Source organism: Aphelocoma coerulescens, chromosome 9 (genome assembly GCF_041296385.1).
Source record: "Aphelocoma coerulescens isolate FSJ_1873_10779 chromosome 9, UR_Acoe_1.0, whole genome shotgun sequence".
NCBI lineage: Eukaryota > Metazoa > Chordata > Aves > Passeriformes > Corvidae > Aphelocoma > Aphelocoma coerulescens.
In genome coordinates this window covers 19,298,678-19,314,068 of record NC_091023.1, presented here as the reverse complement: position 1 = coordinate 19,314,068, position 15,391 = coordinate 19,298,678, and positions in this window count along the sequence as shown.

The window sequence follows — 15,391 nt, the reverse complement described above, 5'->3', positions numbered from 1 at the left end:
CCTGGCTAGTTGTGGCTTTTATTTGGTATTGCTACTTCCTAGGCTCAGTTCTGGCCTCCATCCTTGAAGCCTGGTGTCCAGATGAAAACTAACATTGCCAGACTAGGAGATGTGGAGATTTGCTCACTGCCTGGTTTAGTAGTTTAGCTCTCTTTGTCTCTTTTACTTCTGCACCGTCGCGGTACTTGGTCAGGACAACATTTTTTGCAGATTCTCAACCTTTTCTGTCTTTTACGCAAATGCAACGAGTAAAATATTCTTTTTCAGAGCTGTGAGCATTTGCAACACGTCTGGGGATTATTCACGTGGTAACGAGCCCACATCCCCACTCCCTCTCGCCTCGCTGGGAAAAAAAGAACCAGGAATAAAAGCCCAATCGATATCACGATTCCATTTTTAAAAGCAAATCTTAGCCAATTAACAGCAATAAAACCTGGCCCCTTTTTGAAGTGCTAACTAAAATATTCGAGGGGGGTATTTGGAAATGTTGGTCCTTTTACAATTCGCATAGAGAAGGCGAGCTAATACCACTAAACAAAAGGCACTAAGCCACATATTCAGGCTTAGTGAATTCAGCAACTTTTTATATGGGCAATTTGTTTAAGCTTAGATTTCGAAGTACGATTTGGAATATATATGGTTGAAACCTGATATGCCTTGGACAGATTCCTTCCATCCATCCATGCATCCATCCATCCATCCATCCATGCATCCATCCATCCATCCATTTATCCGTTTAGGGAGGATAACCCAAAGCATTTTACATGTACAGCTGAAGGGTTTTATTTTTAAAGTGTTACTTGGAGGAACGCTATTGTCCACTGCTCATTTTAAATTCAACATATTCAATAACGCCCTTTACACCTAAACCATTATCCTGGGCTTTCGTTTATGGCAGCTGAAATGTGTAGCAGAGCTCGTGGGTATGTTTTTATTTTGGTTATTGAAGACGTTCGGGGCTCTCCGTGGTTTCCCTCTCGTGAATTGTTGTGTACATTATAGCCAGGGTGATGCTTGGCCCAAGAGCGCCAGTGTAATGTTTCCCTAACCTTCTACAGAGTCGAAGTGAACCCAAGGATAAGATTATAGTTTCCCTCGTGATTTTTTTTACGGCTTTTTAAGTACTGGGGTGTTAAAATATTTTGCGGAACTGGAGAGGTAGATTAGCAGGGTTTCTTGCCAAAGCTGGGAAGCTGGTATTACAGACTGTCCCAGGGGGAAATCGCTCACATTAACCACTAAATGAATATTTGACAAGGGCTCATTCGGGGGTATTATTACTACAAACGGGTCCCTACTGGACTTTCCAAGGGTCAAAGAGCAATGGTTCAATTAATTATTTAGACTGTTAGTAGATTTGGTTGTAATAGCTGTACTTATTTCTACAACCGACAGCTTCTTGCGGTGGGGGACCTGGGGAGAGGCTCTGCCTCGCAGCCCCGGCTCCAGCCCGCGGGCGGGCGAGCGAGCGACTGCCGCTTGCCGACAGACATTTCTTGGCCGAAAACACATTTTGATTCCTTGACATGCCCACTGGTGCCGGGTGGGCCATCAGGGGTGACGGTGCTCCCCATAGCAGCGCGTTTTCTCTCAATATTAATTCCTCTTCGTCCCCAATGAGCAGCAGAGCTGGATATCTGCCTCCGAATAGGAGGTAGATAGCCCAGCAATTTAAGTAGTATATAATGTAGGTCCCACTGAAAGAAAGAGGCCCATTACTGATAGGTGTGATTAGATACACTTCAGTCATTTAAATCCTGATTTAACTCAAATACTAAAATGTAAAACCTGCTTCGGTGCTTGTGAGATTTCCGAGGATATATGCAAAATGCTGACATTCTGACGGCAGAAGAGCTTCGTCTTCGCGTTTTTAACGCCAGTCAGCCTCGCCTGACACTGTCGTTTCAACATTTTTCGTGGTGAGGGGGGAGAGAAAAGGGTGGATTATTTTGTTTAATTTCTACAACAAACATGCCCGTAGTAGATACCAAAAAAAAAAAAAAAAAAAGGAAAGGCAACCCCCCCCCCCCAAAATAACGTTGGGAGTGTGCGATTAGGTGACAATAATATATGTTGAATGAATAAGAGATAAGCTGCAAGGGGGGAGAAGGAAGCAGTAATTACAAACCCAATTCATTCAGCTTTTCAGGACTTTTGTTGTGGGAGCTCCATTGACGGGCTTCGAGCTGCCAGTTTTCTCACATTAAAAAGAACTGATCAGCGCCTCAGGGGGACAAGCAACACCGCTTAACTGCATAGTGATGGGGTCCTCATTTAGAGCCATTACAACAAGAAAATTAAACAGAGCCTTTGTGTGCACCAGGTTTACTTTTCAATTGCTGACAGTTTATAGCTAACTGCTCAGAGATTGAAGTTTGATTGCGGTTTGATCGCCTGCTAGTTAGCACCGCCGCTATTTTAGTTTTGGTAATTAAAACCAGTTTTTCTGACGATGGCACGGGGAATTGCGAGAGTTTGGTACTATTTTGCTTTTGAGGAATCAATTCACTTGGCGAGGACGTACAGCGCTACAGTGAGTGTGGGGGTTGGTTCACTTACGAACTGGAAAGAAAAGGAGCCCAGGGGTGGAAATTCCCGGAGCTGCGCGTTTGGCTGTGCCAGAGCGGGAGGGCGAGCTCCGTCCTCCGGGCCGGCCCCGCGCCGGGGCCCGGCCAGCCCTGCCTGGGGACCGCGACCGCTCCGCGGACCGCGACCGCGGAGCCACTGCGCCGGCAGGTGCGGGCGGGCGGAGCGGGGAGGAGGGAACAAGGCGAAACCCCGAACCCCGCCGGATGGTTTTGGAGCTTTGCTCTGGAGCTGGCTGAGGGTTTGCTGTGGCTGAGCAGTGTGTGAGTGTATGTGTGTGAGTGTGACTGTGCGTGACTGTGTCTGCGCGTGTTTGTATCCGTGTGCGCCTGTGCGTACAGGGGGAGGGGGAGCGCCGAAACAAGCTGCAATTTTCCACTATAATTTAGCAGTGTTGGAGGAGAGCACAGACGGCCCTTCCCGTGCAGTGTGGTGAGGGTTCGGGCCCGGCTGTTCTGCAGGAGACGCCTGGGCTGCTGCAGCCCCGTCGGCAGGAGCGGGGAAGCCCGTGGGCGAGAGGTCCTCTCTGCGGGCGCCCGCGGGGAACGGATTGGGGCCGGGCCGGAGAAGTTTCTGCAGGAGTTTGTCTCTGGCCCATCCGCTGGCGCATCGTGCTGCCTCGCAGGACCTCTGCCATGCGGGAGAGAGCTTGAACAGCGTGGCTTTATGTAGTTGTTGTTTTTTTTTTAATTTATCCCTTTTTAATTTAATTATTTTAGGGTCTCTCTATGTTTTGTTTGTGCTTTGCGCTCGTTCCTACCCCTCCCCCCCACTCCCTGATAAAAGCTCCCTCTCCCTCCCTCCTTCCCTCCAAATGTGTTTCAGACTCAAGTCACCGAGCGGTTATTCCAAGGCAGTTGACTTCATCAGAGAAACGAGGTGGCCCGCAGATCGGGAGGGTCCCCGAGGGGCACCCTACGGGGCGGGAGACTGTCAGGCCGCTTACGCGGGGCCCGGCGGAGCTCGATGGTCCCAAAGCGGCGATGCCGCCGGTTCCTACAAGCTCTGGGGGCAGTGGGACGCCGGGGGAAAGCTGTCAGCCCCGGGGCACGGAGCTGGGCCGTGTCCTGTCGTCTTCCCAGAGCGCGTCCCGCTGTCCGGAGCGCAGCGGCGGGGACAGCGCTGCTCCGGCCCCGGCCGGGACGTGCCCCCGCTCCCGGACAGGCGGCCGCTGTCCCGGGGGAACGAGAGGGGAGGCCCGGCCCCCCGCGGGCTCCCCCGCCCTGGGTTCTCTGTGACCCCATCATCTCCGCAGCAGTTAGGCCTGATGACGTAATGTGGGCGCTTTTTTTTTTTTTTTTAGAAAATCGTGATTAACGGCAGGGTTTGGGGGTGGGGAGGGGTAGAGCGGGGAATCCCACCCGGTGCTGGAAAGACAGGGGCCTCTGCAGAGGCTTTCCCGCGGGAATGCTCCGCAGGGGTGTCTTGGCACACCGGCTCACACTCACGCACACTCACAACTCACACGCATTCCAGGCTGAGGGCTTGATCCTGCAAACCCGCCTCCCATCCTGCGGGAAGCTCCCAGCGCTGGGGCGGCCGGTCCAAGCGGGCCGAGCTTACTCGGGCGAGTAGGGACGCCCGCGGCTGGAGCCGGCTTAATTAGAACCAAGTCCCGCAGCGCTCTGCAGGGCGGCCGGGCCGGGCTCCGGGAGCGGGGCTGGGGCTCATCCCCACGCTGCCCCCGGCTGCCGGGCTCCAGTGCCACGGGAGAAGCTCTCCAACGTGTCCTTCTGGCATCGCTGGGAATGATGGTTCCTTTAAGCTCTTACAAATTGCAGAAGTTGAGGAAGACAGAGAAATAATTAATGTATTAAAACAAGCAGCGAATTCCTCAGGAGGCACCTTATCAACTCCAGCCACACTGGCTTCATCCCTCCTCGTATGCTAATACCCCTTGACGTCATCGGCGCCAGATTGAATGTGAATCAGTTATGAAATTATTAGTTTTAGCTTAAAAAGCAATCTGGCTCTCCCGTGAGTGGGCTTTGCGTTGCTGCGGGTTCTCGCTCCATGTCCTCCCCATGTTGTGCACACACGGTAGTTGCGACTATCCTGTCGCAATGAATCAATATTTCCAAAGCACGCATCCTAACAGGGGGTGATGTAAAGAAACCCATAGATTAATTGAGTCCCGTTTCTGAGTCGGCTGTGTCTTCCTTATCGATACACACTTTACACCCGAAACCAGACAGTCGGATTTCCTCCTACTTTTCAGGTAGGCAAGAGCTCCTTGTGATTTATTTCTGTTAAGATCCCACAGAGGGGGTGTTATTCTTTGCCAGCGTCTGCGAAAAAAATACCCAGGAGTTTGCTTTTGCTTTTGCTCGTGATGGAGGAAAATGGGCCAGAAAGGGGGGAAATACAGAAATGGTTTGTTTGTTTGTTTATTTGTTTCAAATAGAAATATTTTTATTTGGAATTTTGAAAACGAGAGCATCCCAGTGGTGGAGGGCCAAGGGATCTGAGCGGGGAACAATGGGAATTAACACCGTTTCAATCGCTGAGGCCACTCTAATTAGATGTCTGGGTCCGGCAAGATCAAATACCTGAATCTAAACCCCTCGGCTCGGTTTCTTTCGCTTGCAAATGCTTCTGAAGAACGGTTCTTGAAGAAACCAAGCTACCCCCAAATTCCCCGAAGTCCCTTTCGAGGAGTTAGGCTGATAACAACTTTCTCCACGGGTTAGGGGGGCCGGCTCGTCCCCTCCCCGCGGTGGCCGCCGGCCCCGCCGCCCCTGCCCCGGCACCCCCTGTAACACCCCCACATCCCCCGCTCCCCCCGCAAGTGCTGGAGGACACTTTGGTCTCTTCGGCCGTTTCTTTCTCCCCGTCTCCCGAGAGTTGCTCTGCTCCCATCAATTATGAATAAACTCTCTCCTGGGGAGCCCCGCCATCGGCCCATCTCCGCTCCCGGGGCTGCGGAGCCCCGGCGTGGAACCGCGCCCGGCCGTGGCCGGGGAGGTGGCACCGGCCCCAGCTCCCACTTCCAGCAGCCCCCTAAGCAAGGAAGGAAAGAAAAAAAGGAAAGACGGAATGACAGAATGAAATAATGAAAGAAGGGAGGAAGAAAAGAAGGAAAGAAGGAAGGAAGAAAGAGAAAAAGAAAGAAAGAGAAAAAGAAAGAAAGAGAAAGAAAGAAAGAGAGAAAGAGAGAAAGAAAGAAAGAAAAGAAAGAAAAGAAAGAAAGAAAGAAAGAAAGAGAAAGTTAGTTGTAACTGGCTGAGAAGTGAGTTTTCTGACTAATGAAATCCAAAATGAGCGGCGAATATAAAGTATTGTAAGATTTCTTCCCTGCCCCCCAGGCACTGATTGGCAATACTTTTTTTTTTTTTTTTTTTTTTTTTGTGCGTTGGTTTGAAAAGCAGGAAGAAATGTAATGAATTGAGTGCTGTCAGAGATGTCTTCTCTGTTGATGTGGTGAATGGCAGTAGCTCCCTGATCCAGTGCAGGTGCAGCAGAGCTGGGGAATAAAAGAGGGGGGCTCTCTGTTCAGTGGAAAAAGCACATTCCCTACAATAGACCACACACTGCCAGCCAGCACGGCATCAGCTCACACTCTCAGACTTTTTTTCGCCTCTTTCCACAGTCCTGAGCTCACAAAATGGCTATACATTAGCACTAGTTAGGGTTTGCTTTTAATGAACAGTTGTGACTCCTTTTGACCAACATTTAAATCTGCTGTGCTCTCTCTGAAGACAGGTCTGTTTTGATCACAGGTTTTAAAAAATGGCCCGTTTCCTAACAAGGCGGCTTATTCAGGGCCATCAGTTGCATTTGATAGCAAGAAAAAAAAAAGGCTCTCGATTAATAAAACGCGTTTCCCAAGTGCTTCTAACGGGGAAAGTTTCTGCTTTTTTTTTTTTTTTTTTTTTTTTTTTTTTTTTTTTAATATGTAATAAAGTGTTGTGGGGAGGAGGAGAGACACTGTTTTTAAATGGATGAGACGGTCTAGTCCTATACACGAACGCATATTAATCCTGTTTAGAGATAACTTGTCTCCTTTTTGGCTTAATATATTATCCTTATACACGGATAATACACAAAAACTTTGTGCTCTTACTAATTCAGTCCAGGTTGTTTTTTCTTAGCTCTTTTCCGTAATTTTTTTTTCTTTCTTTTTTTTTTTTTTTTTTAACCCTCTGGACGATCTCCTCAGAGGAAGCTAGGTTACACTTGGTTACACAAGTTTTATTCGAAATTGTTTCCAGAGCGAGGGCTCACTCCTCAGCCAAGGGGACTGATTGATTCTGTCCCTCTCCGCCTCGCATTTGATGTGCCTCGTCCTATCGCGGCCAAGCCAATGAGCCGGGATTTTCATGGCATCCCGGAGCAGCCCTTGCTGATTCCTCTTGCACCTAACCTGCAAGAAGTAGATTAAGCTCTTTTGGATATACTTGCTGATGCATTGCGCTGAGGAAAATTGCTCGGCGTTTGCTTATAGAAACCCATGTTACTGTGAATGTTCTTTTTTTCCCCTAATCGTGGTAACAAATAGCATCAGCTCCTGGAACAGTTTGGCAAAGCCATTCTTGCCTGAGTAGTGCTAAACGGGAGAAGCTGACAGCTACCCGGTTATTACCTGAGCTCCGAGTAACCCCCACCCCCAGCCGATAACAAAACGTGTTGGCAATAAATGACATTAGAAGCACCAGTCAGGTGCCAGTGGGCGCTTGGAGCACGCTTCCAGGGGGCAGATCTTGTCATCCCGCGTACAAAAGAATGGACCTTGTCCACACAGCAGAGGAGATCGATACTCCTATCTCATATCATAGATCAGATCAGATATCGATGCTCCTGTATGAAAAATAAGTCTCGTTTACACTTTGTTCGGGACATTTCAAACGCACCGGAGCATCATCACCTGACGGCGCCTTATTTACTGCCAACAAGTTGTAGCTCCCCCAGCCCCAACCTTGGCCCCGTGGCAGCTCAATAACAAACGCAGGAGAGTTTTGCGGGGGTGCCGGTCCTTGCCGGGGCCGGGGGCGCGGGGTGCCCGGCCCCGCCCGGGGAAGGGGCTGCGCCCCGCCGCTGGTCCCCGCGCCACCGGACAGCCTTTGTGTCCTCCTGCTGCACACACCCATAATTAATCCTCCTTCTTACCGCTTACATCCCGGACCCAAGGGGCAACTCAAACCTATTTAGATCGCCTTGGTTGGTTGCACAAATTTAAGTGGCAAATGAGTTATAAACCTAATAACTGCTTTAATAAAAATAATTACTTGATTATGGCAGAGGAAATTTGCTGGAGTGCAGGGATGCGGCTGGGTTTGCGTTTTGGTGGGGGTGAGGCTCGTCTTTGGATGGAACTCAAACGCCTTTAGAAAACGTTACTCTGAAAAAATAAAATCCCAAACTCAAAACAAAATGAAAAACAAACAATAAGCACCCCAAAATCAAAATCTTAAAAGACTTTACACTAAAAAAAATGCCTCTAGTTCTCGGAGAAACGGGGAACATTTCCCGTGATGTTCGAAAGAAGAACTAATTTGTACACAGAAAAATCAATATGATATTTGGGTGGCTTTGAAATAATTGAAAACAGTCAACACAGAGGACCATTAATCACAAACGCTGGTACCTCTTTCACTTTTTTCCCGTTAAGGGTGAAGTTTCTGCGCCTCTTTCAAGTGTATTTATGCTTCTGGTTTTACAAGAAAAAGTGAGGATGCAACAAGACCAGTCGCGTTGTCCTCTCTATACTTTTAACGCTAGCATATTGTTTGATTACTAATTCGAGTTAATATGATCTTTATGGCAACATAACAGTGGATAATTGGCCCTTTTTCTGAACAACAATGTAAATCACAATCGCTTTATTATTTAATAACGTCAAACGCTTCGTTGGATTGGCCCCGACAGAGAAGACCTTTTCTTTCTAGGCAGTGTTGTTGAGAAAGAACAATGCAGATCTAATTGTGGAGATTTCAGAAGTTGGCTCCTGTAAATGAACAGCTTAGATATGGAAGTTCCAGCAGATGTCTGCACTTTTCCCTGTGACAAACCTTGTAACCCCCCTTCCTCCCCCTCTGCCCTGTCCTCCCCCCTTCCCGACTTATTGAAGATTTTTTGTTCTCACATCCTAGCAACAACCTAAATCTTCCAGTCGCGAATACACCCCTTTCCTCTCGTTGCTATCCAGCCCTCAGATGGCCGCCTTAAGCGTACACACCAAATTAGCGCTTGGCCCAAGGCGCGCTCGCCCCTCGCTCGCCCTGGGCCCCCCCATCAGCTGCGGGCTGGGGCTGTCGGGCCGGCGGGGGCAGCCGCGGGGCTTGGGGCTCCCGGCGCTGCGCTTCGCCACCTTCTCGCCAGCCCCGTAAACGTGCCGGGGGCTTGTTTCGCAACAGTTTGGAGGCCACTGCAAGTTGCGCTCTCCGTTATGTAGCAGGAGCCGTATCAGGGCCTGCCAGCCCCGGGGGGGTGCGGAACGAGCTCCCCGACGGCACCCCGCGATGTGACACCCTCTGCCCTGGGGTGCTCCTGCCTCGGCCCCGTTTGTCCGGCCCCAATGACCCAGACCCTGTAGCTCCCCCCTGACAGCAGCAGTGAGCCTTTCCCGGGGGGCACGGCTGCGGAGACAGGGCTCCAAGGCAGAAGCTGAGCTACTTCTTGTGGGGAGGGCGCACCCCAGCGCGCATCCGCTCTCCCGACCGGGTCCCGCAGCTGCGCGCTGCCCCGCGGAGCGCCCCGCGCTTTGGGCGCTGCGCGGGTTTTTCCCTTGCGCTGGAGGCGCCCTGCCTGGAATGGGCCGGTCGGGGCGGTGGGTCCTGCTCCCCTCCTCACCGCCGCCCCTCCGAGGACAATTCCGCGGAGAGGAGTTGATGCAGCAAACTTTTGCGGTGGGCGCTGGCAACGCTGCTGGGCCCCCGCCCCGTCCCAGTTCCCCCCGGCCCTAACAATGCGCGCTTTGCTGCGCGAGAAAGCCCCGTCATCGGCGTGGGGGGAGCAAGGGGACGCGACCGGGCCATGGGTACCAGCCCTCCGCACAGCCCATCGCTGCCAGGGCTGTCAAGAGATGAGGCAGGTGCACCGAATTCGGGATATTGTCCCTTACTTTAATGAGGGGTTCTTATTTATTTGATTTTTGACAAACCAACTAAATCCTCTTGTGTCGCCAGCGTCGCAAAGCCCCTTTCTGCCCCCTCCCGGGATGCTCCCCCAGCTGCCCGGGGCAGGAGCCACCGCGTCACAGCGGTGCGGGTCCCCGGCGCTGCCTCGGGGGTGCCAGGGCCCCCCGGCACCCCGCCCGCTCAGCCGGGCCCTCGGCGGGGCACAGACACCGGGGGCAGCGCAGCCTCACACCTGCGACGGGCGGGGTTTTTTGTTCGTTTGCAAGAACCCACTCGAGGGAAGTACTGAAAACACAGACCTGATCACTAAAATTACCCGAAAAAGAAATCCAAGTTGAGTGACTCGCTCTGCCCGCAGCCGTGGGAAGCAGTTGATGAATCCCTGTTGACCTTTGAGCTTTTTCTCCTCGAGTGGGTAGAAAAATCTTGATTTCCCTCCCCCCCATCCCTCCCCCCCCCCCCCCCCCCCCCAGCTTTCCCGGCTTGTTTGTTTTACGACTTTACTTTTCCTCGCTGACATCACTTGACGGGGGGAGCACCGAGCCCACTGGATGCTGCCCGTGGGAGTGCGGGAGCAGAGGGGGCGCAGGGGGGAGCGGGGGTCGCCAGGGCTCTCCCGACCGGCAGCCGCGGCCTCGCGGCGTGCCAAGGGTTAACCGTGCCCGCTCCGGGGCTCTGCGCGGGCAGGGATGAAACTGCGCGACTTCCCCCAAATGCCTTCAACAGGAGAGCGAGTCCCGCAGTCCCGAGACCCAGCGGGCCGGGCCGGGCCGGGGGCGGCCCGGGCGGCCGCCACTCCCCCGCAATGAGCTCATTTCCATGTCCGCGCCTCCCGCAACTGTGAGAAAATCCGCCGGGACATCCCGCGTGCCGATGCTGCCTGGGCTGCCCCGGTCGCCCTGGTGACAGAGCCTGGGGGAAACTACATAAATAAAATAAACCAAAACTTTTCCCGGAGCTGGCACATCGCAGGGAGAGGGGGATAACCTCGCGCCCACGCATGTCGTTCGTGGGGCCGGGCCGTCTGAACCCCCGCCTGGAGCCGTGCTCGGGGTGGGGGCAGGGAGGGGTGGTGCAAAAGTGCCCGGGGACAGTTCGGGAGGGGGAAGGGAGCGCTGAACAGCCCCACACTTATCAATAACAAGATGTATAAATATCAAAGTGAAGGAGCCCGAGTAAGTCTTTCTAGAAGCGCGGAGGAAGCTTAAGCAGCTTTCTTTAATGGTGATTTGTAGCTCTGTAAGGGGCACGGATAGCAAATACCCTGCAGGTGCATGTTGTAACACTGCCATCCGGACTTTAATGTAGATTACTCTCCAACTCGTTTGATCGGTCCTTTGAAACCCTTTACAATTGCCTGTGACGAACCGCCAGTCTCAGGTTTTTTTTTTTCTTTGAATAATGCCTTAAGGGTAAGTCCTCGGGGCTTTTAAAGATCTCCAGCACATTAAAAAAAAAAAAAAAAAAAAAAAAACAACAACAAAAAAAACAAACCAACAAAACAAAAAAACAAGTGAGGTTTTTACTTTATAGCGTGGGTCCATGTCTCTCAACTTGGGGCTGTTAACAGGCATCTTTTAAATCATAAATCACTTAATAACCATCAACTTTGGAAGGGAGATACGGGGATCTTCTAAAGACCTCCAAACATTTCTGTGGCATTTGGGAACATACTGGTTAAAATTTAGGAGGCACAGAGCCCATCCCTCCTGCTGAAGCCCTGGAGCTGGTGGGTCTCCGGTGTTTACGGACTCTCAGCTGGGTAAATCCGTGCTGAAGGCCTTTTCCCCGGCTATCGAGAACCCCCCGGGGTGGGTTTGGAGAGCAAATCCAAGGGTGGTGCAGGGGAGAAGCCGGGCCGGGGAGCTTCTCTGCTCCTCCCCGAACGTCCCGCATCCCGACCCTGCTCTGGGACCCACGCCCCTGCTGTGGTGGTGCCTTCTAGCAAAGAGTGAGAGGTTTTTGAGGGAGTTTAAAAAAAAAAAGAAAAAAAGAAAGCCTCGAAGACACAATAAATCCCTCAGATGTTTCCACTCTCACAGCACATAACGTTTAACCTTTAATATTTATTCGTTACTATTAATTCAAAAAAATAATTACTGAACTTTTGGCCCTTCAACTTCCACAAGCGGCGCTTTGTTTCTCTAAAATAAACTTGGGAGAAGCGATCCCTCCGTATCAAACTAGGGATTTGAATTAAAGGCCTATTTGGGACACTTGAGACTACAAAGGGTTACACATAAATAAATGCCACATTTGCCTATTGCAAAAGTTTTCTCTGTCCTTTCTCAGTCACAACAGGGGAGGAAAAAGCCGTCGTTTATTATCTAGTGCTGGGCAGGAGCAGCCCCTCCAGAATGTGCTCTTAGATTTGGCCGGCAGAAGAGGCACTCTTTTTTTCCCCCCCTCAACAGCAGCTCCTTTTGTTCTCCAGATCTCTTTCCCAATTTCAAGCTTCACTTGCAGATCCTAAGTTTGTTTGTTAATGACGCTATTACCATCTGGCTCGTCCTACTTTCCAAAAGATATAAATCTCCCCAGTTTCATTGCCTACATTATCATCTAAGTGCCACCATAGCTGGAAGAAAAATATGCTTTCAAGGTTGCAAATTCTCTTGCACGGAGCAAGTTCCCCGGGCGCGGGGCTGCCGCCCGCCCCGCCGGGCTGCGGGCAGCTTGGGAGGGATGCGGCCAAATGGATTTCACCTTGCAGCGATGCTGGGAGAGGGGGAGACGGCACCATTTAAGTTTTCCACCAGAAACTTAAGTGAATCTCCCCCCCCGCCCCCCCGCCCCCCATCCCTCTTGGCCCCTTTTGTGGCTGTTTAATGCATCTGGCTACTTTGAACCGTTATCTTCCGCGGGGAGAGGAACGCCCGCCCGCCCGGCGGGGCGAGGGCAGGATGGGTCCTGCTCCTGGCAGGCTCCTGTTTGCCCTCACCCAGCGTGAACCCCCGTCTCTCTGACATAAGGACATATTCCATACGTGTGAATAAACCTTTCCCACAGGCGTCGTACAGTAAAGGGAAGAAAAGTTTGGTCTCCTCTTAGTGCAAAGCGGTTGCAGATCTGTGTGCGTTTAAGCATAAAGGGACGGGGGGAGGGCGAGAAGGGATGGGGGAGGGAGTTGGGTCGGTTTGTGTATGGGCTCCACAATGACTCTATTTATTCGCTGCAACCAGCCTGGGCAGATTGAATAGGCGAGAGAGAGACACTCAGCCTTCCCAACGCGTGGGCTTTGTGGGATCCAGTCCCCACTAGCAGATTTCGACTGCTAATTTCCCATTCTCAGGGGTCTCCTGCGAGGAGACACGGCCGTGCCCATCAGCTACGGCTCCCCCAAACACTGTCCTTGTTTCTAGTCCTTAACCTCTCCGCGTACAAGTTTAACGTCAGGAGAAGTTTAATAATTTATCGGGTTTTGCTGGATCTTCGGCAATGTTATTGCGGACAAAAAAAAGAAAAGTGCCAAATATTTTATTTGACTATATGTATATGCACACACACACAATATTGTCAAGTGAGGGAAAAGATACTCCTTTAATACGGGAAAGAAACCCAGGGATTTTTTTTTCCCGAGTGATCTGATTGTTATAAATAATTACGGATGAAAAGAAAACTCACTTATTATGCACTTCTAATACTGTGACTGCACAAGAGAGAAAGGGGGCCAAACCAGTGATTAATTAATATCGCACTGGCGTAGCTATTTTCTCGCGAAAGGCCTTTCCCCCCTCGCTGCTGCCGAGTTATCATTCCAGCTCGAGTCATGTGTAGCCAGGAAGGGATCTTGTTTATAAATTTATATGACGACCTTTTCTTTGTGTGTGCTCTAAAGTTGATATGGACAAATTGCAGAGGTATACAATTTAAGTAGATGCACTTTTAATCACCGATCATTAAAATGGTTATGTTAAATATACTCAATTACATGCATGACTTCACCCTAACAGTACTTTCTATTCTCCCAGCTGCTCACGTATTCCTTAACTATAGTCAGCAGAAGAAACTCGATTATGCTGAATCCATACATTTCTATGGATTTCATCAGCCTAATTAATGCTTCAGTGTGGTCCATGTGTCTGAATGGTCCCTTTGCTATTACTTGGGTAAGGAGGCAGTGCTGGAATGCAGAGGGTCTTTCTTTCAAAGATACCCATGGGGGTCACTCTAGGACTCTAATGGCAAAGGTAGCAAGTGTTAAATAGCAGAAACATGCAGAGAAAGAGAAGGCAGCGATGTAAAAAGGACATTGATACTGTAGGTATGCCCAACAGGTCAGTGATGATAATTAAAACGCTTAAAGAAGAAAAGGTAAATGGAAAGCTTCCACAATTCGCAGCATGCCTGGTTAAAAGCAAACGAACCAACGCAAAGAAACGCACCTCGCTGATCCTGACGGGGAAAAAAAAAGTTGACAGCAGATTTTTAGACTAAATAACTACTAGGGTAGCCTCTTCTGTGAGCACCGCGTTTGAATGCCCCGTCCCTTGTCTAATTTTCTCATTGTCGAAATGCAACATGTCAGGGAGAGGATGCCCGGCCGGGCAGAGCGGGCTCTCCCACGCTGCCGGTCCTGGCACCACCGGGGCTTCCTGCAGTCCCCCGTCACTGCAGATGCACGGGGAACTGGGGGAAGGAGTTCTCCCCCTCATCTCTCCAGCTTTCTTCCAAAACGAAGAAGCGATTAAAATGAAGGGGATGCTGCAGCCTTAGGGGAAACAGCCAATGGCTGCTTTTATAACGCATCTTCCCATCTTAACATTTAGCGGGATATAAAAGGCACGCGTCCTGCTATTCCAGCAACATTTTAATCGAGGAGAAATACATCTAGATATTTTTTTTCTGTTTTGTTCCCACCTGTTGTAGTAGAAGACCATCAGATCACACCTTTCTCTGGCTGCTGAGAGACGTGAGAGAAAATCAGAACTCTTTCTTGTCACCCCCTGCACTGCCAAAAAGGTGGTGTTGGAGCCCACATCTCTTCCCTGTTTCTCCACCAAGCAATCGACAGCTCAATTGTCCTAACTTCGAGTCGGTGCCTTACTTCAGCCTTCATCCTTCAAGTGGAGAGAGAAAGCAGGGAAGATTTCAGATCTATAACCAAATTATAACCTAGGAACTTTATGCTTGTCATGCTAATTTAATGACTTTTATAGTAAGTGTAGACTTTCTGTCTTTTGAAATTAGCTCTTCAAAACGCTTTGTGTAATGACAGGCACTAGACATAAGAGACAAATGCACAAGCAATAGTGGGATAACAATCTGGCAAACACTGCACCATTTAGTATTAAAATGGAGAACAAAGTGCGTTAAATTTCAGCGTAGATGTACATCACTGTCTGATGCTATTGGTGCACACCTGGGCTCCAGAGTGACCCGAGAGGGAGGTGTCCTCCAACAGCCGCCGTGCCTGGCTTCACCTGGAAAATGAGCAAATACCAGATGTGGAGTACAAAATAGTCCTTCGCCTAATGCCGAGTCCCTTTGCTTTCTGGCGGTGTTCACACGTGCCTGCGTGCTATAAACATCCTGATTTGGACAGGCTGGTTCTGCTGGGCCCGGCCTCCTGCTCGGTTCCCAGCGCGGGGGTGTGGGTGTACGCGCTGCGCTTGAAATGCAGGGCTCTGAACGTACGCATCCCCTCCCTCCTTAAGAGCGTTTCTGTGCTCCCATGCTACGAGTGGTCCAGAAATCTGTCCAAGAGATGATCTTGATAACAAAGGGAG